We start from the raw sequence: 27,780 nt of genomic DNA, 5'->3' as shown, positions 1-27,780 counted from the left end.
CTCGATTCTTCCAATTTTTCATCAGTGAGGATGGGTACTGTCAACCTGGTGTATATAAATTATTTTAGAGGTGGGTATTGCGAGCCTAATAACAATAAATTATTATATATATATAATTTGAAACAAGGGATTTTTCCATAAGCCCTTCATTATATAAATTATTTTAGAGATGGGTATTGCCAGCTTAATAAAAATAAATTATTATATATATATATATATATATAATGTGAAACAAGGGATTTTTCCATAAACCCTTCATTATGACATTTTTGTAAATTTTTTACAAATTATGGCTGATGTGTTCATTTGATAAATTGTATAGCGTGTAAACCGGCATCAAATTTAACACCCAACCATACCAGATGGCACACCCACTCATACATGCCCATGACATCACCTAAAGTTTTATTGGTAACACCCAACCATACCAGATGGCACACCCACTCATACATGCCCATGACATCACCTAAAGTTTTATTGGTATAACGAAGACAATTTTTAACAATCCATCACTAACATAATTAATCATTAAGTAATAGACTTGATTAATTAAGTAATAGACTTAATGTAAAGTGTATAAATTAAGTAATAGACTTAATGTAAAGTGTATAGGCATATATTACCTTTCTTTTTCAGATATTTCCATTCCAATTACTTCATCTATACAATAATCCATACCCAAAAATTAAGCTTTCTGTTTATATAAAAGCATACAAAAATCACAACTTATTTTAAACTTTCTTCCATCATTTTATATATAGTAAATAAAAAACCATTTTTTAAATATAATCTTAATATTTACATTACATAAACATCGACACCTGCTTATCGATAAGTAGGTCGAGGTCATTTAGTGACTTGACCGAGCATCATTTCTCTATTAATAGGGCTAACATAATATCATTAATTCGCAAAAGTGTGTGTTAGAGGTGGAATGTTTATAAAGTAGAATGATAAATATTTTGTTAAATTTTGAGATATAATAATTATTGTAAAATTGTATTTAATATAAAACTCTTAATTTGCAAAAGTTTATGCGTAAATGGTGGAACGTTAATAAATACATAAAGTTATAATAAAATGTTATATTTTTAAGAGTGAATTTTCAATTCTATTTTTATATATGTGTTGGTTCGGAATTAGATTGATTAATAAAAATTGATCTAGATTAAATATTGAGTATATATGAAGATTTTCTTACTAAAATGAATAAAAACTACAACAAATCAAATTAAATTATTGAGTATAAATGAAAATTTTCTCACTAAAATAATAAAAACTACAACAAATCAAATTAAAATATTGAATATATATGAAAATTTCCTCATTAAAATAATAAAAACTACAACAAATCAAGTTAAAGTTCATTGATATAATATGTTTTTAGTCACAATTTCGAAGAAATTTATACCATCATAAATTCCATTCAATAACAAACATTCCAAAAAATTTATATCACTACAATTTCCATTCAAATAACAAAATTCCATTAAAAATAACACAATCATAGAAATTCTCATTTCAAAACAAACATATGTTATACCAAATACCCATTCACCTTGCCTATTTGAATATAAAAATGAACATAAACATTTAGCAATGAATACCCATTTACTTTACCTATTTTACTATAAAAATGAACATAAGCATTCGTAAATGAATTTGGACATTTGCATGTAATAGTGTTCTTGAATTATGATCTTTCTTTTTAGTATACATCTTTTTAGTCCCTGCCAACAGGGACTATTAGTAATCGATTTTCGATGATAGCATTAGTCTCTTTTACATATAACCTAAAGTTTTTAGCTTTCACGCTCCTCTTATTTCTTAAATAACCTATCAGATTTGATATCAAGATTTCCATGGCCAATAAGATGTTTGATCATCTTATTTGGCCTCTCCCCGAGGCAGCTGAAGCATAGTGGTTATATTATGTATTCAAAGAGGTTATATTATGCATGCATTGGACTTATTTAATTGATTTTTGTTTCAGTAATGGAAGTAATGCTAACATTAATATGTAAACATTAAATGTTTGTTTATTTCAGATGCTTCGGACGTTTGTAATAGTATACAAAGGGCACTCCACATGGCTCGACACACCAGGTGGCTTTGTGCATGCCATGGTGTGGTGTCTAACATAACGGGATCGACTATCGTTGGTTGGTGGTAGTATAGGAAGGAGGAGAGAGCAGGGACTAGGTATTCTTTACCCGCAAGATTGGATGAAAAAAATTTGTCAGGCCATTTGTTGCGTTTGTGTTTGGAGCACTAGAAGCTTTCCCAGTCATCCTGTGCAAAATACAATATTTACAAGGTTATTTACCATGAATAATTGTAGAACATCTGCTTTTGTTTGAGGATATAGTGTAAGGATGTGATATTTCTCTTAATCTCAAGTTTTGGTTGCATGCAGGATTCAAATACATACGAGATGGGATTAATGGTAGAACCCCTTCTAAGACTTCGGGAAAGGGTTAATGTTCTCCTGAAGGAGTTTCATGAACATCCAATGTTGCAGCAGATTCTACAAATTATTGGGACACTTCTTGGCATCTCTCTTAATTCTCCATTAATGAAAGTTATTTTCTTCATCCAAGGAAGCAAATCACGGCTTTATTTCTTATCTCTTTAGAATACAATTTCGATAATTTCATTTTCAGATTGTACTTTAATTTTGACATACATGCAACATACTTTATGCAAGCCCTCATTGGTGTGCAATTTTTATTCCATAGATCACAACTATATGAGGAAACTGCTTCAAGAATGGCTTCTTTGAAAGGTATTCAAAGTTCTTATTTGGTGAAAGTCAATTGGGTCAATCAGTTCAGGTTAGGAGAACAAAACCAATATGCTTTAGCTAATTCAAATCTAATAAATCTGGTGTTTCCTAGTACGAGTCATTTTATTTTCAGTCTAGAAAGAATAGCTTCTCAAAAAGAATGAGGTAATTATGAGGGGAAACATAAACAATTTTCTCTCAGTTGTTAAATGTAGAACATATGGATTTTTTGAAGCCTTTGACCAAACAAATTCTTTTATCCTACAAATTGATTTCTGGAAATGCATTTATGTGCAACCAAAGCATTTGAGCATTCCAATAATGTTTATCATCCAGGCACATACTAATTTTCTTTAAACACTGTGAAACGAGATCCTTCGAAAGAAGGGGAAGTATTACTTGCAATTAATTTCAATCTGGCCAAGAGTTGGAGGTCTTTTCATCTTGGATACAATATCTTTTGAGATGTCTTGAAGAGTCAAAATAGTTGTTGCATCTTCCCTTAGACTGATACATTCGTTGATGTTTTTAGTTCTGTGTTTTAGAGGAAAGAAGAAATAAAAGAAATGTTCTCAAAACTAAGTGAAGACCAGTGATCGCATGTGGGCTAGGTTTCTTACTTATAGAAACTAGCTAAACTTCCTAAGGCATGAAGAGATAATGGGGGCTAAGAGAAAAAAAAAAAAAAATTGACTAAAATGATGAAAGAATCGCATGTCCAGGTAGAGAAAATTAGTTCCCTTCTGGGAAAGGAAATGGTATTCTTTTGTTGAGAAGAAAGTGTACTCTTTTCACCAAGAGAATGGTTTTAAATGGTAGAATGTGTACCTATCTATGCAGAATGAATACTAAAGTATTTAATTTGCTATTATCAAAGGAAAAAAGCTAAAAAAACACTAAGACTATCATGTGGCTAAACTGGAAACCAACACTACACTGTGGCTAACCTGGAGATCAAAACCACACCGTGAGCAAAGAGGATGCTCCTACCTTTTCCCCTGCTTGTAAGTCAATTTTGTTTTGGCGATGAGGTAGTATCTATCGAAATGATTATAGCGTATTAGTGCTCTCTTCCAATATATATATCCGTTGAACGGTATCTAAATGCCATAGTTTCATACCTACTTCTGCATAAACTGGTTAAGCAAAAGATATGGTTTCTTCTTATGAAGTTTGAATCTCTTCCAGGTGGAGATGGAGAAACATCAATTGCAAATGCAATTTTATACTACTTTACATATTTTAGTTTCAAAATGAATTTGGGCATTTGCTTATACATGTTGAACAATGTTCTTGAATTCTAATATTTCCTTGTGGCATATACTTTTCGGCTTGTGGGATTGTAGGCACAATCAATGAAGTGGGAATATAGAGTTATGGCTACTTTATACTTTTTTTTCAGAAAGAAAAAGCTGTATATTGATTATATTTCTATAAGTGGAATACAATTATGGAAATTGACCATATACCGGTTAGTAAGGAAAAAGATGAAACTGTACATCAAAAACAAAACATTCTATTCAGGCTCATTGTCCATATGTGTGATGATTGTTCAAAAAAGATGGTTGTTTGAAAAACTGTATGACTCTATGCATAGAAGAAAAATAAGTCAAAACTTATACCTGTTCAGCTGATATAAATGAGTGGATGGGCTCATGAAACATACCAAGTTAAAATACTGAGCTATATACCGGGCATAGAGAAAGGTTGAATGCAGTATGTTTTGGATTTCACCATGATGTTCAGGTACCACACGCTGCATTGGGATTTCAGTCCTTTCTTTGAAAGCTCATTCGCCTCCTCATTTTGAGACCTCCTGATGCGAGAAATAGAATAGAGTGAGCGCTTCCATAATGATGAAATCCTGTGTAGCCATCCTAAAAGATTGTCATTTTTTATGGACTGTATGTTGGTAACATGCTCAATAATGATCTTGGAGTCCCCGAAGATTTGAATGGGACCCATGCCCAAAAAGGAGCAGAAGGTGAGTAGACCATGCAGAGCCATGGCCTCAGCTTTGTTGTTGGTCCCAATGCCACCATTCTAGTAGACAGAATAATGTTGATCCTTATCAATACATATGTAAAAACCACATGCACATCGACCATCTTTAGCAGCACCATCGAAATGAGCCCGTGGAAAGATAGATTGGTGATTGATGTCTTTTATCTCCTGTTGCTTCAAACGTTGGTGAATATATGGAAGGATTAAGAGATAGAAAGAAATGATTTTGTCATATAGGAGTTTGAAATCCTCCCTGCTATTTTGGAAGAGTTTTTTGTTCCGCCATTTCCAAACAAACCAGCAAACAATAGGAAGAATAGGTCGCCATATGGTTTTCTGGGCACTCCACCATTCAAAGGCATCCCTAATGGAGGAATGAGGAATGATAGTAAAACCAAAAAAAGTAGCCAGCTGCCTCCACAGGATCAGTGTGAGTGGGCAATATAGAAACATGTGCAAGTTATCTTCTGTCTCAGATAGACAGATGGAGCATATTGCTGGGCCTTGCCAGTTCCGTTTTTGAAGATTAGGCCATGCGAGGTTTTTATTATGGAATACTAACCAGGAAAAAAGTATGATTTTTAAAGGACATCCTGATTTCCAAAAAGCTTTTGGAAAAATATTCCGAGAAAACTCATGCTGTGCTACTGATATGGATAGATATATATCTCTAACCAAAACATTTGTTCTTCCCCTTTCATCTCACCAGGCCATGCTGTCATTTTCCTCTGTTCTGTATATCCCTGCATGATTTATCTCCCATATAGCTTTTTCCCATTGAGCAGTCATTATATCATCTAGACCCAATTCACTAGCAGATTTCCATCTCGGGATAGCTCCCTGCCAGTCTTTAATAACTTGTGCCTAGAAAAATAACCCTTTTTAATGAAGAAAGTTTAAAAGGTGAAGAGAGAAAGGGGATTCCACTTCTACTCCCATGATAGGGTCAATGCCGATAAGAATATTGTTTCCAGTTTGAAACTTCCATACCAAATTCTTGTAGAAGAAATGAAACACCTTTTGGAAACTCCTCCAGATAGCTGACCCATGTGGAGGACCCAGTGATCTGTCTCTGTACCAATATATGAAGTCTCTACTTCTTAGATATTTCATTTTTATAGCATTACTCCATAAACAATCTCCAAAAACCACTCTCCATAGGGATTTACATAAGAGAGCTGTCCCAAAACGGCGAAGGTTCATTATGCCCCAACCCCCATTTTTTTGGGGAGGGTGATATTAGACAGTTTTGTGAGATGGAATTTCTTCTTCTCCTTTCCGCCCCCCCAATATAAAAGTGGCCATTAGACTATTTAATTTTTTAATGATACCAGAAGGAATATAATAGAGGTGTGTCCAATATACAATAATTTGAGCAAGCACAGATTGAGTGAGAATCATCCTACCAGCTAAGGATAGGCATTTAAATTCCCATCCTGATATCCTTTTATAAAATCTGTTGGGGATCCAAGACCAGTCAGATAAGGAGTAGCCCGTGGGTTTCAATTGATAACCCAAGTATTTCATGCCTTCATTGATAGAAATTACTTGAATCTTATAGAGTTGTGAAATATAGTCCATATCATCCATATTAACCTTTCCATAAAGAAAATATGATTTGCCTTCGTTGATACATAAACCTGTAGCTCTTTGGAAAGATATTAATATGACATGCAGATTTTGCCATGTTTGCCTACAAGGCATAGCAAAGAGTAGAATATCATCTACGAAAAGATTATGAGAAAAAGATATGCCTCTGTTTATGCAAAGTGGTCTTACAGTCCCCATCGAAACAACCCTTCTTAGGTGAAGGCTGAGAGTGTCCATTACAAGTATAAACAGAAGGGGAGAAAGGGAGCAGCCTTGTCGGAGTCCCCTTTCAGCCGAGAAGAAGGGAGTAGGGAATCCGTTAATGAGAATGGCGTAGTTGACTCCCTCCACACATGCCATAATCCATTTTGTACATTGGTCACTCAGCCCAATCTTAATGAGCAGACACCTCAGATAACTCCAGTCAAGGCAATCATAAGCCTTTTTGAGATCTATTTTCAGAATGGCAGCTCCAATATTTTTCGTATGCATTGAGTGTAAGCATTCCTGTGTAATAGCCACTGCCTCTAGTATATTCCTGCCATTTAGGAAGTCGTGTTGTTCCTTTGTGAGATATTGAGAGAGAATGCCGCGAATCCTTTCAGCTATTATTTTAGAGATGATTTTATAAACAGTGTTACATAATGAAATAGGCCTGAAGTCTGAAAAAGATAATGAATCTCTTTTTTTGGGAATTAAAGCAATATAGGTTGAGGAAATGATGTGATTGATATTCCCCCTCATTCTAGATTCTTCAACCATCTCCAAAATATCTTTTTTCATCATGTCAAAGAAATGGATGAAAATGTCAATGGTCCAGCTGTCGGGGCCAAGACATTTGTCTTTTTTAAAGGATTTCATAACAGCTAGCAATTCATCTTCCGATACAGCAGCAAATAAGCGGTCGTTTTCTACCTCTTCAAACATGCGAGGAAAAAGATCGATTCCCCATATAATATCATTTATCTCTCTGTGGGAGTCCCTCTTGTATGCCTTCTGAAAGTGGTTAACAGCTTCCTTGGATATCTCTTCTTGAGTGTATATAAAACTACCATCTTCTTTCCTAATTTTCCATACAGAATTTGCTTCACGTCTTTTGTTTGCAAAGCGATGGAAGAATTTAGTGTTTTTATCGCCTTCCCTTAACCAGATCGCCCAGCTCTTAAGTCGCCAAGTCGCTTCCTCTATAGATAGTAGCTTTTGTTTTTTTTCTCCAGTTCCCAAATCTATGAGCGAACACTCCATGGGAGGGACTGCATGTTCATACCAGAGGCAATGGATTCCAGTTCTTTTTTAATATCTAGAAGTTCTAATTTGTTTGAATGCTTTTTCAAAGCCTGCCACTCCTTTACCTTCGTCCTTAGGCTCTTCATTTTTCCAATTAATTTATCCGAATGGGAAGATCCAAACATAGGGTCAAAAGATAGCCAAGTTTCATGGATCATATTATTGAAAGTCTCATCTTCAAGCCATATTCTGTTGAACTTAAAGGGATAGTTCTTTCGAGAAAACTGAAACGACCATTGCAAAGAGATGGGACGATGATCGGAGATAAAAACAGGAAGAGTGTGTGAGGATGGAAGGCCAAAGTTCTCCATAACCTTTTCATGAATGATGAACCTATCCAACCTTTTAGCAATATAAGCATTCCCCGTCCTGCCATTGTCCCAAGTAGGCAATAAAGATTTTGGACAGATATCAACAAAGTTGAATTGTAGAATGGCCTCTCTGATTTTCTCTCCAATTTGATCATCTTTTTTCCCTTTTCCCCAAACTTCATCCGGCCCCAACGTGCAGTTTAAATCACCAGCGATGAGGAGCGATTTAATTTCCAGGATTCCAGAGGAAATGAAACAGTTCCAGTAAGAAAAACGATCCTTATATGGTGCATACATATTTAGAATATGGATCTTATCGGCTCTGCCACGGTAATTAGCTATGATAAAAATACCTTCAAGACATCGAAAGTTTTTGCTGATATCCATCTTGGGTCCCATAGAACCACTAAACCACCAAATAGACCTGTCGCCTCTGTAGCAGCAATGTACCAAGTCGGGAGCATCCACCTGAAAAAAGAGATTGTATCCTGTCGAGCGTGCATGGTTTCCTGTATTAGGATTATCTTGTAAGGAGCAGAAAGAAATAATTCTTTAAGGGCAAGAAACTTCGGGTCGGCCCCAAGACCCCTTATATTAAGAGAGGATGTTCATCATTTGTAATTCTCTCCAGGCAAATTTGCTCTAAGAGGCCCGTTTTGAGGAAGATTAGTAATAGGTATGTCAATAAGAGATGATTCCTAATAATCCAGATTGGAGATGCCCTTTCTCCCCCTGAAATTACGACTGCCCCTGTTTTGTTTTCGGCGAACAATGATTTTTTTGGCCGAGTTGGGGCTTATGACAGGAGAAGAAGATTTCCTGGGCTTGTGAATGGTTAAGGGAAGCAGTTTCAGAGATTCTCGTTGAAGGAGCATGTCCAAGTCGCTGCTAATGGAGTTAGTGGGAGATGGCAGAGGAGAAGTCGGAGGGGAAGCCGAGATCATGGGGGCTTTACCTTTTGAGGAAGGGGAGGCGCGACTTGGGATTTTATAAACAGAGGAAGAAGGGGAAGAGATCTTAGGGACATGTCCAGATTTAATAGGAGAAGGTGAGGAAGAAGGGATTATGGTAATTTCATTTATGTGAGGGGGAAGAAAATAGGATTTGGGAATAGGAGAAGGGGGGATGACTGGAATATCCTGTGATGGTTCAGGGGGCTGGGGTGTCTGAGAGGGAATGACACAAACACCCACATTTAATATATTATCCATGGAATTCGATCTTTGCATAGTATTGGGAGGGGATTTATGTTGCCTGGGAGAGAAGAAAGGCCGATGAGATGGCTTCCCTGAGAGGCCTCGAGAAATGTTCAAATTGTGAGAGTGGGTGGGGGAGATAATGTCTGCCAAAGGAGAAAAACTATTGTAATTTTTATTTTCCTCTTCCTCATAGTAGTGGGACGAGCCCAAATTCTGAGATTTATGATTCACCCTATATACCTTATTCCATACCTTTCCATGCGGATGTCGAGGACATTTATCTTTGAGGTGTCCCGTTTTGTGACAATAGGAGCACCTAAATGGGACTCCCCAGTAATCAAGCCTTTGATGGGATGATAGTTCACCCCAAAATAGGTTGATGTGATCCGGGAACCCTCCCCTATAATTTTTTTCTATCAAGATCCAGGCGACACGCTTATCTTTCGCCCCTAGACATCTGGGATCAACATAGATAAATTTTCCAATAGCATTTCCAATGAAGGAAAGAGATTCCCTCGTCCACAGTTCAACAGGAAGGGCAAGTAGTTTGACCCAGATAAAATTGTTCTGCAACGTGTTTCGAAGAGGGTCAAAACCTATATACCATTTATGGAGAGCAAGAAAGCTCCTCCCATGCACCCAAGGGAGGCCCCAGATGGTTTTGAGGTCCTTGTCTCTTAGGAAATGAAAGCTGTACCAGTCTTTCATCAAACGAACAATGGTTGGAGTGTAACCAATGAGGGGACGCCATCTAGAACTTAGCCACTTCCTAATCTGTTCATCCTCCATGTGGGGGAAGTGCCATTTACCAATTAGTGCATGCGATTGTAGACTTGTTATTCAGTCTGCTAACATAACACCATCCAAACATATAGCAGACGGGGGAGGGGTAATCTTTGCCGGCCGATGGTGATGCTTGCTTCGGGGCGCAGAAGGAAGAGCTTCCCCCTAATCAGAAGTGTGTTGAGCGGGAAACACGTGGTTAGCCAACTTGGAGTGCCAGTTTGTGGCCCGGATGGTGCCGAAATGTAAAGCTTCTGCTTCAATGGCAGCTTTAACCAAATCCGACGTGTCGGATTCAACATGGAGAATCTCCATATCAGCAAATGAAGAATGACTTGACAAAGATTATTAAAAGAGACACGGGTCAAAACGGAGAAAAGGACCATACCCCAGAAATAAAAGCTACCTCAGGATTTAGATCTCTGACGAATTTATGGAAGATAGAGACGATATTCCCCAGAAGATCAGGTCAAAGTACAGAGAAGATACAGGACAGGACAAGATATCTCCAGGTATTAATGGAAAAAGGAAAGATTTAAGAAAAAGGCCAAGTGAAGTCAAAGAAAGTGACGAGGATCTGCAGAGCAAAGCAGTACGAAGAGTGGAGGTTCTTGGAGAAAAGGAAAATGACGGCGTAGGAAGAACAAAGATATTAAGAAACCTAAAGCAGGAAGGTTCCCGATATGTCAGATAGGTTGTAAGAAGGCAACAATCAAATTTAGAAAGATCAAGAATTCAAAACCTGTATGTTAAAGCCAGATCGTCTAGTCGGAAAAGTACCTGGAAGCAAAAAAAAGGCACCGGAATAACCAGAGGGATCATCTGATTTTGAATGCCTAGAGATCATGAGGATGTATCCGGGCATACTATGCAACAACAACAGAATTCATATATGCACCACCATTGTCCAATTTTAATACGAAAATCCGCACAAGGTTTGGTAATAATAAAAAATCTTCTGAAATTTTTTATGGAAACACAGAACCATTCAAAGGAAACAACCCCAAACATTGGTGATCAAAAGGATACACCAGTATCAACTATAGCAAAAGCCAGATATCAATCTCACTAGGAATTAAACAGTTAAGTATCATGTGGATAATCCCTTTATCATATTAGGCCATTAAAACCAGTAGGAGATAGGGACACGTTCCAGATAATTGCAAAAACAAGTTCAAGTCAAAATACTAAAGCAGTATTTTGAAGTTCTTATGAAATTCAGGAGTGTTGTTAAAACATAGAGATAAATATAGAATTCAACGAAAAAGCAGAAACACTGACCTAAACCGCGTGCGTGCCGAGTGAAGAGTGTTGAAAGGTTCGCCAGCATACCATAACCAGACAGTTGAGGCTGGTACTAATGAAGGCGAAACAAAACTCCGGAATAAAATGAAACAGGGGTAGGGAACGCCTTTCCAAAACCAGAATGGTCGAGTGAAAAATGCAGTAGACCCACCCCTGCGCCTGAACGCGTAGGGAAAAGAAAGAGGAGCCAAAAACCTTCCCGCTTAAGACAGTGATGGTTATATAGATTAAGATGGAGGACCAGTAAAAGATTAGAAAGTGGAGTGAACGTGTCGCAGGATGAACTAGCAGTGCAAGCCAGATGTCAGTAGTGGTAGCGGGAAGAAAAACATGAAGAGAAAATCAGGCATGCATGGGAACCGCTCCAGACAAGTAATCAGTAGCCGGCATGAGGGAACGTGGTACAAATATAGCATGAGCGGCATGCATTGGTTCTATATCTTCTCATTTAAGAAATACGCACCTGTAGATTGATTATAGGATGGAGACCATCAAGTCGCAGGGAAAAGCTTCCGTGGCTACTTTATACTTGTCATTGAAAACTCTTTTAATTCTTAGAATAGCAAATTGTAGCCTTGTCCACTTTGCCAATTACAAATTGCCATGTTAAATTTTAATAGGTGAGTTGTGTCAAAAATGACCACGTTAAATACATATTCATATCAATCCTATACATTCTCTCATATCCTTTTGATTTACGAGAGAACATATTATTCTTAATCATTATAACCACATGTGTGTATGTGTTTAAGTATGGGTAAATTTTCTATTTACTCGTGAATTTAATTATTTTAAAAAATAATTGGATGCTAATAATAATTTGTAAATTTTAAAAATACAAATATTTAATAAAGAAAAACAAAAAAATATTTATGAAATTTAATTATTAATAAAATTATTTTTAATAGATTTAATTGGTATTAATTTGTAATATACATGTTATTTTGATGGTATAAAATATATATAATTTTAGTTCATAACATTGTATGATATTTATTATTAATATAAATTAAATGAGTAGGTATCAATCTATAATAAACATCAAAACACTTTTTTATACATCTCTAAAATGAAAAAAAGTCATAAAATCTAATTACATTATAAATTTATTTTAAATTATTATTATTAATTATAAAAATAAATAATATATAAGTTAAACATATATATCTTTAAAAAAACATGGAACAATATTCTTAACCATGTAGATTTACCCCTACATTACTATGGAGATTCTTAATATATAAATTGACTTTCTTACAATAACATGGACCAATACTGTGGTTTACCAATACCACATGCTCAAAAAAACCTTAACTCACTTCAAATGACAGTTGTTCATATGTCATTTTTTTAATTAATCAATTTAGTTTAAAGGGAAAAAAGAGCATAACTACTTTGAAGATAAATATCAAACTTTTATTTGTGTATACTATTGTGAATATCTTAGAATATTCCATAGAGGTCAATTCACTGCTATCTACCTAAAATTATTGATAATTAAATTAAAATTTTAAACCCATATTCTAAAATAGACATGACTATAAACTTAAATTAAAGCTTGAATATATGATATATCTTCAACTAAATTATTTATCATCCACAAGCTTATATTAAAATCAATAAACATGCATTATGTGTTTTTCATCCAACATCATTTCACCTCCTCAATTATTAATAATAAGCAATATCTTTTGCTTTTTGGTCTTATGGATTTGTTTCCCTCTTTGGGTTTAATTGTTTCGGGGGACATGTTTTTCCTCTGGGCTAATTCCAAGCATCCCTCTCTTTTTTCCTTTATTTTTCCTTCACTTTCCTATCACTTTGTCTCTCTCGGTGTTCTTGTGGTTTTTATCTACATCTCTAGGCTCACCCTCTTTCACTCCTCTCTCCTCCTCATTTCTCTGTTTCTTCCCTCCCCTGCTCCTCCTTTTCTCTCCCACCTTCTAAGCCTATTTTCCCTCCTTGACCTATCTCTCTTTGTCCTCCATCCACTTTACGTACTTTTCTCTTTCCTTTCGGTTATGTCTGATTGAGAGGCTTTCATGTATACCCATGACCCCCTTTCTTATCCCCTTCATTATGGTTAGACATATATTTATTGGACTACATTGTAGTGGCAGGTGGGGACACCTTGGTCTCACCCCACTTCTGATCTCAATACACCCTCTACTCATGGCACTCGATTCCAAGTAGCTTTCAAAGTAGCAATAAAAAGATATAGGGACATAATATGTGCAATTGTTTAAAGGGTTATCTCTAACATGGAGGAACAAGTCAAGAAATCTTGAAGATTCATTCCTAACAAACATGTAGATAAGGAGACAAGAGACTAGATACCGAATATTAGGAATTATACCAGGGCCAGAACAACCTCCTACATGCAAGCTATTAACCTGTATTGTCATATAAAAACATTAATGGGAAGATTTCTCATAGACGGGAAAGACACATAACAAGAGTTAATCATATGCATGGAAGGGTTGTTTGATAAGGTGGATAAACTTTAAAAAAAAGTGTCACACTTCTAGCCAAGAACCTAACAAACATGGGCCTTTCCTCATTTGACTCCAACAAAGATCCAGAACCATCAGGCCCTAAGGACACCCCTACAAAATGAATGTCAACAAGGCAATGTTGTGCAACAACACTTTAACTTCATGTTGTTTTTTATGTTATTAAGTTTAGTTCTAGTTTTCTATGCTATAAACTATTACAATTTTTTGTTATCAGACTCTCAAGTAGAGAATAATATGAAAAATAAAATAAAATAATTGTGTTTATGTTACTAGTATGGTTTCCTAAGTGGAAAAAAAATCGAAACAAATATCAATGTATACCTATATTCTTAAAAGTGGTGGAGGCTCCAAAAGGACCTCTCCCCTCAAACCCGACAATGATTGCCAAAACTTTTTCCTTGAACAAATAAGCAATATCCCTCAAAGTCTAGAAATTCCCGTAATGGCTCAAGTCATTGCATCATGGAACCATCTTACTTTTCTCTGATCCACCTTTGATCTCTCTGACTGAACCAACTCCCACCTTTGTAGGGATTCCAACCAAAACAAAAGTTAAAGAAACTACAATGCCCCCAGAAGCACTACAAAGAAAATCTAGAAGAAAATCCAATAAAGAGGTGTGAGATGAAGCAACACAAAAAGTTATAGCAATGGGAATCCAACAACCTATGGATTCATTCCCAGGGAGAGGGAAAGCACTGATAGAACCTCAGACCCAGGCAAGGGGAGTGTAACAGCCCCTCCTCCCAGGTCCACCCAAGCATCCAACCATCCAGGAAAACATGTGATGAGAGAGGTTACTATAAGGGATTCAATCTCCTTGGTGACCTTAAGGAAATGGAATCAATGGAACATCACACATAGTCATCCAACATCATCAACAAAACCCTCATGAGATAATTGTTCTGGATCTCTTAGGCCATACTCGCTCTCATGCTATGGGAAAGGGAGCGACCAACAACCTAAAGTCGCTCTCATAGGCCTTTGTGCCAGCAACTGTGGACTTTTCTCAACAAACCTATGCTAGCGACCCCGAGATTTGAGCCACTTTTCTAGCCCAAAATCACGGCCTCTGCCCAAAAATTGCTACAACCTTCAGAATCCATCAAAGACATGATAACAATGATGATAAATCAAAAATCAACCTCAGGCCTAGGAGCATCCCCAATTGGGACTGACATTATATCAAACACTTGGCATCAATGCAACTTATAGGTCTAGGATACAAGACATAACATAAATGACTGAAAGAACTTATGAAACATAACCAGAAGGATCACCTCCTTCTCCATTGGAATATTATAGCATCAATTAGGTATTGAATCCATCCATTTAACAATTACAAGTAAATACATGAAATAACCATGACATGAACCAGTCACATAACCATGCTTATAACAAGCGTTAAATCATATAAATATCAGATATATGACAACCATTAAATCCAAATATAAACAAGTACAAAAGTAAGAGAAATTAGCTCTTATTAATCATAGGCAAATCCAACTAGGTTTGGAATTTCCACGTACCACTCGACCATAGACATGGCTGAACCAAATCTCTCTTTCAGCAAGTCACCCTCGTGCCATATTCCAAGCATGAATGTGGGATCTCATAGAACAAACAATCCAAGAACAACCAATGGAATCCAGATGTTAAACCACCTCCACCCTCACCAAACCGTTATCACACCAAAATCGGTGCTCTGATCACAACCGAATCGAACTTGGAATGCCATCCAGAATCCATCACTATCCTTGAGGAATTTTTTGTCTCCTTATCTCTCAGGCTTTACCACAATCCAATCCCGAATCACTGGGCCCTAAACCGAGACCAGTCTCTCAGGCTTTACCATAATCCAAACCCAGATAACTAGGCCCTAAACCGAGACTTCTCCCTTGGGCTTTACCATGTATCCTGCCAAATCTGGTCAAGGGATTCCTAGGCCTTTGGGAATGAACCTTGAGACCACCTTCGCCCTGGATTCTGAAATCCATCCAGCAAACCAAAGCTCAAAACCGAAATAAACATCCCAACACCATGGCATCCAAAAAAAGGCAAGGCTAGACTGAAAACCACTGTCATGACCCGGGAAAACCATACCACCAACAACAAGAGAACCATACACCAACATGCAAAGCCATGCATGTCCAAACCAGTTAGAAAATCACACATGCAAAAGCTTACCTGCAAGTATTCCTACTGAAGCTGCTTGATCCTGCTTTCCTTCCTTTCCCTTTGCTTGTTTTTCCTTCCTTGATCCAAAGCTAGAGTGCTCCAAGAAAACTCTAAGTGACCAAGAGTGAGAGAGACAGAGAATAATGAGAGAGCTCCAAACTTCAATTGACCAAGAGCTTACACTGACTAAGATTGAGCCAAGAACTTACACTGGCTAAGAGCTTCACTAACCAAGCCCGAGCCAAGAACTTACACTAACTAAGAGCTTCACTAACCAAGCTTGAGCCAAGAACTTACACTGACTAAGAACTTCACTAACCAAGCCTGCCAACTGATCCTCATAAGCCTTTTTATTAATGAGGCTTCTATTTTCTTCATTTTCCATTATTTTCCTTCAATTTCCTCCTCACATGCAACATGTGACCTTTCACCTTCATTTTCTCCTATTTTCCTTTAATTTCATAAATAAATGTTCCAAAAATGTATTTTTTCCTTTTAATGCCTTTGCCAATTTCCTTAGCCAAAAATACACATCCACTGATGCCCACTAGGATATCTTCACCCAACATTCAACTTGGAATAAGTGTCCCTTACCAGTGGTCTTATTTTTGCATTTATTTACATTATTACATAGAATTTTCACCAGGGATGTTACTGAGAGTCAAGGGCTCTACCACCCCTTCTCAAGGTAAATAATGATCTTGGTCTCCTGGAACTGTAGAGGCCTTATGAACACTTCAAAAATAAGTGCAACGAAAGATCTAGTAAGATAAAAAAAAAACCCACATCTATATTAATAATCCAAGAGACCAAATCAAGTAAGGAAGAAATGACATCCATAATCAAGAAAATATGAAAAGGTTTTAAAGGGATAATAATCAACATGAGAGGAACTTCAGGAGGTATATGCACAGTATAGAACCATATGATTTTGGAAATTCAAGATACTTATCGGGAGAAACATTGGATAAAGATAGTTTTTCATAATAAATAAAATGGGAATACCTTCTCAGTTTGCAACATTTACACCCTAGGATACTACAGAGATAAAGAGAAATGTTGGAGCTCTTTAGCACCTAAGCTAGATTTAGATGGTGGTCAGTCAACTATTCTTTGAGTCAACCTTAATATAGTAATGAATAATGAAGAAAAAAGAGGAGGTCTCTATCTCCCCGACCCAAGTAGAGACAAACTATAAAATATAATGGTTGATCACAGTCTTATGGACATCAAACTAAGGGATGGAAAGTTCAGATGGAGTAATAGATGCCTCAGACCTAGAAACATCAAAGAATGGTTGGATCGGTTCATAGTTCACACAGATCTCATATTTGAACTCATTACAACCTATTCTAAGATATTAGCAACAACAATATCAGACCAAAAACCTATAAGCATAACTTTTGAAGAAAGAGAAAACTTCAATCCTCTCCCCTTCTGCTATAACCCCCTCTAGTCCAAAAACAAGGAAGTGACAATGTTGGTTGAACATGCATGTCACACAAGAATTGATGGCTCACCAAGCTTTGTTTGGGAGTCGAAACTCAAGCTTGTCAAGATTGCTCTCAATATTTGGGCAAAAAATAACTACAGAGAGCCACTTCAGGAAAAGCGTGTTATTCAATGGGAGTTGGAAAAAGTGGAATGAAGACTAGAAAATGAAGCAGTGACAAAATAACTCTATGCGCAAAAAAAGGAGCTCTATTATAAAATCTATCGAATAAATACAATAGAGGAGGAGGAGGATTAGATAATTAAATTAAGAACCCTATGGATTCAGGAAGGAGACAAAAGCACGACCTTTTTTGACAACCAAACAAAGGCTCAAAAAGACGAAAATAGTGTCAACACTATCCACAAAGAAGGGAACATATTAGTTGAAGGGGCAGAGGAGGTTAAACAAGAATCCTATCATAGCCTTATACCTTATAGTCATTTGAAAAGTACTCATATTAATGAGAGATTCTCTATTTAACTGGTATGTAGTCATAATCCAACTTTTGAAGATGATCAAATTTATCCATGCAGAAATTGATTAATTCAAGATACATTTTTCCATATCTACCTCCACATAAATTAAGGAACAAGTAAATAAGGGATACCTAGGCTCTTATTTATCTATGTATCTTCCCAAAGTGTCTCTTATGGATACCATAGATCCATCATTCCAACAATAGAATGATAGATGGGGGTTATTTCCAAGGTCCCATAAAATAAAGTTCAATTTCATAATTGAGATATATATGTTCCTTTAGCCAAAAAAGGAATGTGTAATAGCCTTTCCACAAAAATAATAGGAGATCGTTCCTTTGATTAGGGCCATACAATTATTTTGCATCCAAATTCCCATGGTGTTTAGGGATTGTCAAATATTTATAATTAATTTTATTTTTATTTAAAAAAATATAATAACTAATTTTATTCCTCAAAATTGTGATTAATTTGATCTTTATACCTAAATAAAAATATATGATATGTTTTTTCCTAAACTAATACTTTTTTGAAAGAAGATTATTATAAAATAATTAAAATAGAGTTTAAATAGATATTTAAATAATTGTGATGGACAAATAAAAGACACACAAATTCACTATAGGAAATCTATGGGAAACCTACTCCTGCCACGTGTGAGGGAGTAGGCCCAGACCAACTCGAATACCAAAATAACTTTGTTGAGAACACTATGATTTAATCAAATAATGTTATAAATATTAACACAAGAAGGTTTGTCTCAAGTTATGAGAACTATCTTGGACCCAATTATTCTATTGAAACAATATCTCAAACACACTCCAAACTAGGAGGCTAACTAGTTGGAGAGAATATCTCAACCAGACCTCAACAACCTCCTAACTAATAGGAACATACTCCTAGAACTCTACCAATAATGACCAATATATTCAACAATATTGATCACACATTCAACCTAGCACTCACACTTTATAACTCAATCATGTAGACATCATCAAATTGTCAACGTCTATATAAAGGAACAATCATCTACCATAATGCATGGGTACCCAACCGTTGCAACCATTTGTCTAATAGGATGTATTTCATGTACATGGTTTATTCAACTTCTTGATGAACTCCCCTTGAATATAAAATATCACCTCATTGAGTCTATTAGCAATATGGTCCACCCAAGTGTATCCATCCAATGCATGAAACACTCTTTAGAGTGTTAAAGAACTGTCTAATATATAAACTAGACAAGAAACATAATGTCACTAGGGAAAACATGACAAAGGGGTATGCATATCTATCCAAGTCTTAGATTGATATGCCCTTTTCATGTTACATAGATCTGGGTACAATACATTCCAAATTCTGAGGTTTCTAGGTACATCAAACATTTCTAGGACCACTACAAAATATCATATCAACACATGACATGTAGTTGTTATGACTATCATGTGAGACTCATAGTCACCATTCTACTTTATTTCAAACAACTTTACCTACATCTGTCCATCATCCAATACCAGTAAGAGATAAATGACAAACATGGTATTCCTTCGCATTCACTCACACACTAGGAATCTTTGGCATATTTATTAATTGTTTTCTTGGATCTCTTTACTCCACCTGTAATTTGTTAAAGATGTTAATTTTAACCAAATAACTATACTTATATTTAGTTAGCAGGCTCAATAAGGTTCAATACATTCAAGATTTCGAAGATATCAAAGAATTCTCACCATATTTTCTACATAATGCCACAACTCCAGTAGGCTGGCCATTACCTAGTGACAAGCTATCTCATCAACATGGACCAAATCACCTTAGTTCATACCTTTAAACTACCATCAATATGATTCTTATGTTTGTATTATGGGATTACCCACCTTCCTTCACCTTCTTGGTGAAGCCAAGAGACCTCTGTGGGAGTCCCCACCTCCCTTCACCTACTTGGTGTTGTACTTGCTAATGCAATAGACCTTTGTGGGAGTCCCAACCTTCCTTCACCTACACGGTGATGCCAACAGACCAATTTGGGAGTCCCCACCTTCCTTCACCTACTCGATCATGCCAACATACCCTTGTGGGAGTCCCCACCTTTCGTCACTTACACATTGATGCCAATAGACCTTTGTGGGATTCCCCACATTCATTCATCTACATAGTGATTCGAACAGAACTTTGTGGGAGTCCCTACCTTCCTTCACCTACTTGTTGATGCCAACAGACCTCCGTGGGATTCCCCACCTTCCTTCACCTCCATGGTGATGCCAACAAACCTTCATAGGAGTACTCACCTTCACCTACTCACTGATGCCAATAGACCTTTGTGGGAGTCCCCACCTTCCTTCACCTACTCGGTGATGCCAAAATACTTTCATGGGAGTCCCCACCTTTGTTCACTTGATGATAAAAACAAGCCTTCATGGGGCTCCCCACCTTCCTTCACCTATTCAATTTTAATGGACTAATGTAGCAACAACTTAGTAGTATAGTCACAGCTCCTTCAACAACACACACACAACTCAACATGTCTTGGATACAATGTTTTCACTTTTTCATGCTAACTTACAACAACTCCATACGCACAAGTTATTCCATAGTCCACACAACTCCAAAATAGCTCACATGGCTCCAGAACTTCACTAAATTCCATAGAAATGCTTGCCATAGATAGGGATTTCTCGAACCAACAGTTTCTATAAATTGCAGTTGTAGGCTTCCAAATTGATATAATTCAAACATACGAAAAATCACAACAATGATCATGAGTGAAAGAAGTTGAAACAACTTTATATGTGAGAAGAATCCAATAGCATAATCTTGGAATAGTCTCATGCCTCATACTGGACATTACTACTGTCAAATCCTGATTCCATACAACCACAAAATAATTTTATCAGCTGAGTCTAGGTCTTTGAGATCCTACCTAATCATTGATAACATTATTGGTCACTAAGAATACTACAAATAAAAATAAAAACATGGCTTCATGGCTAACTCTACTAAAATTTTAACAAAGACCACATATTTAATGAATCCCAAAAATTATAGTGGTGTTTCTCAAAGCGAGCTTGTTCTAGAAGTGCTTCCACATTCAGCTTCAAATTTTGGTTCAACATCGAAAAGCCATATGTTAGCACTCTATAATTTCCTTTAGGCTGAAAAAAGGATTAAAAAGGTAACCAAATACCACTTTTAGGCTAGAATCTATCCCTTTTAGCCTTGGAGAGGGCTCTCTCACTAAGGTTTTCTCAGTGAATTAGATGAGTGAATGATTTCTGATCTTAGGCTGGTGATGAGGATCAAAAGAGAAGGTTTATTTCAATGTTTTGCAGGTAGGTGGGAGAAGACACATTCATTGGGCATGGAGTCACACTATGCTAATGGTTTCAAGTGAATAAGGGATGATGAGGTGATTTAGGTAGGGGAAAGATAGGCAGTTTGCTGGTATTTTAACCTGATTTGTTGTAGATAGGGCGAATGAAGCGTTGTGATGATGACACTAGAGCATCAGATTACAAGATGAATTCTAAATTTCATAAGAAGAAAACATATAATGTTCAACTAACATACAACAGAGCACAACAAGTAGTGAATTCTGACATATTTTCTTGTTAAACCAAACATGAAGACATGTATTAAAGCATGAACTGACAATAAATGATTAACAATATATAAAAACAAATTACCAACAGGGTCTGACACATGAATCCTTGTTAAACCACTCCAACCTTATTCTATTCACTTGAAAAATTGATTGAGAGTACAAAATAGCAGTGTTCTTTCATGTTAAAGGTTGTAGCTTTCATGTGGCTACTTGGGATCAAGTGCCATGAGTAGAGGGTGTATTGAGATCAGAAGGGGGGTGAGACCAAGGTATCCCCACCTGCCACTGCAATGCAATCCAATATATCTACGTCTAACCATAATGAAGTGGATAAGATAGGGGGTCAGGGCTATACATGAAAGCCTCTCAATCAGATAGAACTGAAAGGAAAGAGAAAAGTAGGTAAAATGGATGAAGTACAAAGAGAGATAGGCCAAGGAGGGAAAATAGGCTTAGAAGGTATGAGAGAAGAGGAGGAGCAGGGGAGGGAAGAGACATAGAAATGGGGAGGAGAGAGGAGTGAAAGTGGGTGAGCCTAGAGAGGTAGATAAAAACCAGGGAAACACTGAGAGATCCAAAGTGATAGGAAAGTAAAGGAGAAATAAAGGAGAAAAGAGAGAGATGATTGGAATTATCCTAGAGGAAAAACATGTCCCCCAAAACAATTAAACCCAAAGAGGGAAAGAAATCCATAAGCCCACAAAGCCAAAGATACTACTTATTATTAATAATTGAGGAGGTGAAATGATTTTGGATGAAAAACACATAATGTATATTTATTGATTTTGATATAAGCTTGTGGACGATAAATAATTTAGTTGAAGATATATCCTCCATTCAAGCTTTAATTTAAGTTTATATTCATGTCTATTTTAGAATATGGTTTTTAAAATTTTAATTTAATTATCAATAATTTTAGGTAGATAGCAGTGAATTAACCTCCATGGAATATTCTAAGATATTCATAATAGTATACACAAATAAAAGTTTGATATTTATCTTCAAAGTAGTTACACTCTTTTTTCCCTTTTAACTAAATTGATTAATTAAAAAAATATCATATGAACAAGTGTCATTTGAAGTGAGTTATTGATAAACCATAGTATTGGCCCATATTATGTAGGGGTAAATCTACATGGTTAACAATATTGCTCCATGTTTTTTTAAAGGTATATATGTTTAGCTTATATATTATTTATTTTTATAATTAATAATAATAATTTAAAATAAATTTATAATTTAATTAGTTTTTATGATTTTTTTCATTTTAGATATGTATAATGAAGTGCTTTGATGTTTAATATGGCTTGATTCTTGCCTCTTTAATTCATATGACAGCGCTAGTAATAGGGATCATACAATGTTATGAGCCAAAATTGTATATATTTTGTACAATCAAAGTAACATGGATATTACAAGTTGAAACTAGTTAAATCTGTTAAAAATAATTTTATTAGTAGTTAAATTTCATGAATATTTTTTTTTCCTTATTAAATATTGGTAATTTTAAAATTTACAAGTTATTATTTGCATCCAATTATTTTTTAGAATAATTAAATTCATAAATAAATAGAAAATTTACATGTACCTATATATAAACACATACACATGTGGTTCTAATGATTAAGAATAATATGTTCTCTCGTCAATCAAGTCGATATGAGAGAAGGTATATGATTGATATGACTAGCATTTGCACCGAGAGGTGCAAAGGAAGGTCGATAGGAGGAGCTGGGAATGTAGAAGGAAATATTGAAGAAAAATATATGGGCAATGAAATACAATCAAAATTTTCATTTTTATATGTCTTCTAAGGAATGTAGCAAGAGGTTAAATTTAAGAAGAAAGTTACAGTTACGTAAATGTCCAAGAATAATAGAAACCCTTGCAAACAGAAGGTACATGAGATTACAAGAGGTTACAAAATTCAAAATACAAATGTAATTTTGGTCTAAGATACACTACCTAGAAGTATTTATATTATAAGATGATTATAACATCAACATGAGTTAACTATGCTAAGGGATTTGAATCCAAGACTACAATTTGTATGTGTTCTTTTGAGCCTTCCGGAGTTGTTCATGCCATAGGGGATATGCCAAGGTGTTGCTCTATTATGTCAAATATGAGGTCCAAGTCTATCAAATGGTGATGAAGGTCCTCTAAAGAAAGGACACCCTCTAGGTGTTGTTGTCGATTCACTATCTTGGGTCCCAATAAGAATTTCATTTGCCAATAAAGGTCAATAGTTTTCATTTATTGTTTGAAAAGACCCCTATTCTTCCTTGTGTTTGGGATTCAATCACCCATTCTACCATTACATTTGTATTTGAGAGAGGAGTTCTATGCATGGAAGCTTCTCCCTTAGCTCGCGCAATATCTTCTTCGACAGGGCCTAGCATTAGGTCCCAATATCATCCAACACCTTCAAACGATAATGCATTCATGTGTGCCCTCTTTGGGCTATTTCTTGATAACAAGTTGTCCCCCTCCAAACCTACACCCACTAATATTATTTTTACACGAAATTACATATCCTCTTTATCTTAAAAAAATATATATATATATATATATATATATTCTATTTTTTACTTTTAATTATTTTATGTCTCTATGTAAATTTAATGTAAAATTAAAATGAAAAATTAAAATATAATTACAAAATATTTAATATATACAAATCATTAAAATAATAAAAAGAATTTAAATAATAGATCTAATAATGATACACAATAATAGATTTAATAAGGACAACGTCAAAGCATATGAACTAATAACGACTCTAAATAATAGATTTAATAAGGACAACCTCGAAGCATATATTCTCTATGGTTTATCTTTATATGATATTTATCAATTGCATGTGATACTAAACTAAAAGAGATTCCGAGACATCATGTTTAATCTAAAATTATTATTTATTTATACATAAAAATATTCATCTCTAAAATTATTGTTTATTTATTTTTACATTATAAAAAATTCGTCAATTGTTAAATTTAAATTAATAGTGTAGATAACCATTACTCATTACCAATTGTTTTTTTATTATTTATTAAAATTACACCATTATATACCCTCTAATAATCGATAATGAATAGCGTGCAAAGACACACCCAAGGAATAGAAGTTTCGAAAATTAATCTTAAAAACCTAAATCACTAAATATAAAAACTTTGATTTCTAATAGAATAAATATTATATATGTAGGTTTTAACCCTGTACAGAAATTATCTGCAAACAAATTCATAAAACAGAAAGATATACAATGGCTAGAACATAAAATAATGTTAGGATATTTCGACACATTGGAAATAGTTAAGTATAACTTGGTCTAGTGTATAGTTAGGTAAAGTCTGTTTCTTTAGGGTGTACTTTTTGTAACTTACAATCTGACAGTCACGATATGTTCTAGACATGAAGTGATCCGACGGTTCATTCTCTCCTTGGTATTACCGACACTTGATCCGTGGCTTAACACTCGATTGGTCCATGATCTCTATTTGAAGAGCATGGAGTGTCATTTGTAAGGTGACCATTCATGAGAAAAGCTTATGTAAATTTTCTTTCTTTTACATTAATAAATTGCCTAAAGTGGTCGCGTTGGTTTAGGTCATGGACAATTTCCCTCTTTGAGGGTTTTAACCACGTCAAGAATATTGGTGTACTGATTTGTGATATGTTTGTAAGCGGTGTCCTTTAGTGTTCTATCTAAGGAACTTACCCTGTAAATTCCTACATGGTATCAGATCTATTTGAGGGCCGCATCCGTTGGTGATCCAAATCTGAAGCCTGTACAACTACACTAGATTGTCATTTCCTAGATCTACTGTTTTTGACCACATTCGGGTTGATAGGAATGTTCTATTGTGTTAGGAGTATCTGTTCCAGTGAGGAACCCCTTTCATTTCACGCGAAAAGGTTTCTAGTAGCCCTAGCTACGTCATTTTTAAGATCTAGAGGTATACAGTCTTTATTTATAGTTTTATTTATTTATCTCTCTGTTTATTTCGGTTTATTTATCTCTTTGTTTTTTTATTACCAGATCTATATCTTTCATTTCTGCGTATGCTTTTTGCCTCGCTACTCTGTGCAATCTGGGAAAATCAGAAACATAAAGAAATGATTTTTCTCATGCGTATGCTCTTTTCTAGCACGCCTTAGTGTGATCTCGGAAAACCAGAAACACTGAGGAAAATGTATAGTTTCCGGCCAAATCTAACTTTAAGCCATAAGACTTAGATTACTTTTACATGTTGGTTTTGGTTTGTGTGGTTTTTTTTGTGTTGTAGGCAAAAAGTCATTTTTCAAGTAAGCGTGCACTCCAAAGCTTCTGTAAAAAAAATAAAAATAAAAATAAATAAATAAATAAATCCTTCCTCTTTTCAAAAAATTACAAACCTTTTAAACTAGCTCACTTGGTCCAAAGTTACTTTATTTGAATAAAGGTCTTGGGTTTCAAAAAGCACATGTAACTTATGTTTTAAAGTTACTTTATGTAAAAGTGTTCTCACCCATTATAAAAATGAGTCACTTATAATTCTAAAGTCACTTTATCTTTTATTTAGGTTACAATTTAGTGGATAGTTCATAAAAAACCATTGTAAAAGTGATTTTAACTTATTTATAAAAGTGGGTCACATAAAGTAATTTTTTTTTTAAAAGTGAGCTAATTAGATTAAGTTTGGAAAAGGAGGGGGGTTGAGATATAACATTATCTTCCCAACTTTCACATGGTTCGTCGGTATCTTCAACAAATTTTCTTCAAAAAGTCATAACTTCTTCATCTAGAAGCTATTTCAGAGTCTTTTTTTTTAATCAGCCTAATTTTTTGAGATCTTTCCATTGGATCACTTAGTTTCAGTATCTTTAGCTTCAGTTTATTTTAAAATGGAAATTCCATGCCTAGTTATTCTTGACATCACCAACTACTTCCAATGATTATCCTACATTGTGGATTTACTTAGAAGTAAAGGTCTTTATAGAACATCCTCAGGCCAAGAATCTAAACCTAAAGATGAATATAAACTAGCCAAATGGGAAAATAAATAATATCAAACACGTGGGTTGATAGGGATGTTTATTTCTCCAAGCCTTAGATTCCATATTGCAGAACTTGATACCCCTGATGAAGCAATGAAACAACTCAACAAAGTTTTGGAATTAAAAATAAAATTAGAGCCCATCAACTCGAAAATGAGTTGCTTACGTTGGACCCCAATAATTTTTCTTCCATTGAACATTTTTTGTCCAAGTTCAAGACCCTTAGACTTCTCTTGGAAGGTGTTAAGGTTAAGAAAGAAGATGGTAGCCTTATCTATTCCATTCTTACTAAGTTAGGACCAACCTACTCTGTGTTTGTTTCCACCTTCCATTCTACTAGAGAAGCCTTTATTTCTTAAGGACAAGCCTACAAGTCCCCCTCTTTTGATGCCTTTTGTGATTCTTTAATAAGAGAACAAGAAAGACTCTTACATCTTGGTCTTCTTAATATTGGAAACTATTCTAAGAAAGCCTTAGCAACCTAGTAGCAACCAAATTCAAAGAATCCTAAGAAACAACATCCTAAAAAGAATGGTCCTAAATGAAACAAGGGTCCTAAGCAATTTCAGTCTCAAAATGAAAAATCAATTCAACAAAATGATAAGGAAAATAAAAACAAATGGAAGAAGACTGATAAACATTGAAACTTTTGTAATCATGATGGCCATTTAGAATCCAAATGCTTTAAGAAGATGGAAGCCTTAGAAGCAGCAATGAAGAAGCATAACATCCATTTGGAGCACTTTTCAACTTCAACTTCATCTTCATGAATATCACTTTTTGCATATGGTTGTCAAGCATCTCAGTCTGGTTATGCACTAAATGTATCTTCTTCTTCTCATTCTCATGAGTGACTCATTGATTCTGGAGCTTCTTATCACATGGCAAAAAACAAAGCCATGTTTTCTTCTTTAAATGATTGTAACATCAAAAATTTATATTTTTGTGATGATAGATCTCTTAGAGTTGTAGGGACTGGAACTATTCATCTAGACAATGGTCAATTTAATGATGTATTATGTTTTCCTACCTTATCCTACAACCTTCTATCTGTATATTAGATAACTCATTCAGGTGAAGGTAAAATCGTTGAATTTTCACCTCATGATTTTGTAATTAAGGACCTAAGAGATCCTAGACAGATTTTAGCTACTGGCATTGCTGATGATTCTACAAGGTTGTATAAGTTTAACAAATTTTGGTCATC

The sequence above is a fragment of the Pinus tabuliformis genome, chromosome 1_1, assembly GCF_031772625.1.
Source record: "Pinus tabuliformis cultivar Carrire ecotype Pingquan chromosome 1_1, CPIR1, whole genome shotgun sequence".
Taxonomy (NCBI): Eukaryota; Viridiplantae; Streptophyta; class Pinopsida; order Pinales; family Pinaceae; genus Pinus; species Pinus tabuliformis.
This window is presented reverse-complemented; position numbering follows the sequence as displayed.